This window comes from Sus scrofa, chromosome 13 (genome assembly GCF_054392235.1).
Source record: "Sus scrofa isolate SSC_HxYL_T2T_F1_AM1 chromosome 13, Sscrofa_HxYL_maternal_Yorkshire_Landrace_v2.0, whole genome shotgun sequence".
In the NCBI taxonomy this organism is placed as follows: domain Eukaryota; kingdom Metazoa; phylum Chordata; class Mammalia; order Artiodactyla; family Suidae; genus Sus; species Sus scrofa.
In genome coordinates this window covers 206,086,004-206,088,277 of record NC_139395.1, presented here as the reverse complement: position 1 = coordinate 206,088,277, position 2,274 = coordinate 206,086,004, and the positions used below count along the sequence as shown (strand labels likewise).

The window sequence follows — 2,274 nt, the reverse complement described above, 5'->3', positions numbered from 1 at the left end:
AAATGAAAATACTATGGCATTTATTCATATTCAAGCATTCCAGTGAAATTGTAACTTTGGGAAATGTTTATCTGTCCCATGAGCTCAGCACCTTCTAATACTGAAAGCCTCTTCCATTAAGATCTGTGACAAGGGAGTTCCCGTCGTGGCGCAGTGGTTAACGAATCCGACTAGGAACCATGAGGTTGCCGGTTCGACCCCTGGCCTTGCTCAGTGGGTTAAGGATCCCGCGTTGCCATGAGCTGTGGTGTAGGTTGCAGACAAGGCTCGGATCTTGCGTTGCTGTGGCTCCGGTGTAAGCCGGTGGCTGCAGCTCCGATTCAACCCCTGGCCTGGGAACCTCCATATGCCACGGGAGTGGCCCAAGAAATGGCAAAAAGACCAAAAAAAAAAAAAAAAAAAAAAAATCAGTGACAGTATTAATGACTATTGGCTTTCATGTTATATAATGATATGTGTTACCATTTGGAAAAAATCTGCCTAACTCAGTGAACTAATAGTCACCTAACTCAGTGAACTAATATTGTACAAATGACCAACGTATGACGTTGCAAAAATATGCATGGCTAAATGATCCACTGGATGTACTGAACCGAATAGGAGTCTCATGATCCTGGGCTCCCAGCCAAGACTGGAGTGGTTTTCACATCTTGCTACTGCAGTAGAGGCGTAAAGGATGGCCTCCTGAGACCTGGAACAGTTGTGCTCTCATATTAATGAAAAGATTGGCAATACTAAAAAACAAAACAAAACAAAACAAAACACTCTGTCTTTAAGAAATTGTGGTCAAGGGGAGTTCCCGTCGTGGCGCCGTGGTTAATGAATCCGACTAGGAACCATGAAGTTGCCGGTTCGGTACCTGCCCTTGCTCAGCGGGTTAACGATCCGGCGTTGCCGGTGAGCTGTGGTGTAGGTCACAGATGCGGCTCAGATCCCACATTGCTGTGGCTGTGGTGTAGGCCGGTGGCTACAGCTCAGATTCGACCCCTAGCCTGGGAATCTCCATATGCATGGGAGTGGCCCAAGAAATAGCAAAAAGACAAAAAAAAAAAAAAAAAAAAAAAAAGAAATTGTGGTCAAGAAACCTACCTTGAAGACTACATTAAATAAAATAGGAGATGAGGTCATTGTAGTAAATGAATTTCTAAATAAACTGGAATTGGAAATTGAGTATCAAGAACAAACCAACAGTTCACACAAGGAACTCTGTGAATCTCTTAAAGAAGATTATAAAGATGTGGAATATTTCAAAGAAAATATCCCTCCCCATTCTCCTCAAGTAACAGTAACCCAGAATGTTGTTAATGCATCAGATCTTGGCCCTGAAGAACCAGCCAAGATTGAGGAATATGAACCCCCAAAAAAGCTCCCCAAAGAACAAAAAAAGTTAAGGGAAATGTGATTTATAACTTCTGATGAGTTTAAAGGCATTACTGCATACATGAACTCTTGCTTAACCTATTGTCAAATTAATGATGTTATTAAAGAAATCAACAAGGCGGTGGTTGGTAAATATAAAACAAACCAAAAAAGTCTATGAATTCTGTGGCTAGAAATCTCTATCACAAATTTATTCATGAAGAAACAAAGGAAACCAAAGGCCATTATTTTATAGTGGAGCCTGACATAAAGGAGTTCACAGCTTTGAAAGTTGACAAGAGGTTTCATGTGAAACTGAGCAGTTTAGGACACTGCCAGAGGCTCTCAGAGGTCCAAGGGGGAAGATTTACCCAGTCCGTTATAACATAAGGCCCATAAGCTTTTGAACCAGCCAACAGTAGGGTATAGAGGTTATCCCTGTAATTGTCTTACATGTAATTTCTTTATATATAATTTCTTTAGCTTTTTCACTTTCTTTTTTGTTTCTTATAAAAATAAAACTTTTTAAAAAAAGGAAAGTACAGAATAAACCAACAGATTTTAAGGAAAAAGAATATGAAATGTTTGCTGATTTGGTTTCAGATTCCATACTGCAAAGTAGCATTTATGGCATTGCCATTAGAGTCTTTGTAATATCAAAAGTAGATATTGAAAATTATGAGAAAATACAATTGAAATATTGTTTTCCTCTCCAACTACATATCTGTGTGACCCTGGATTTTCTTCATTTTTTTTTTTTTAAGGGCCGCACCCATGTCATATGGAGGTTCTCAAGCTAGGGGTCCAACTGGAGCTATAGCTGTTGGCCTGCGCCACAGCCACAGCAACACAGGATCTGAGCTGCATCTGTGAACTCCACTAGAGTATTTGTGGCAATGCCAGATCCTGGATACA

The 2,274-nt window shown here is 40.3% G+C and overlaps 1 pseudogene; it reads left to right on the top strand.

Annotated features, from left to right (window-relative positions):
* Window positions 1–676: 676 nt before the first annotated feature.
* On the top strand, window positions 677–1,749 carry LOC100523142 (SKA complex subunit 1-like; annotated as a pseudogene).
* Window positions 1,750–2,274: the final 525 nt, after the last annotated feature.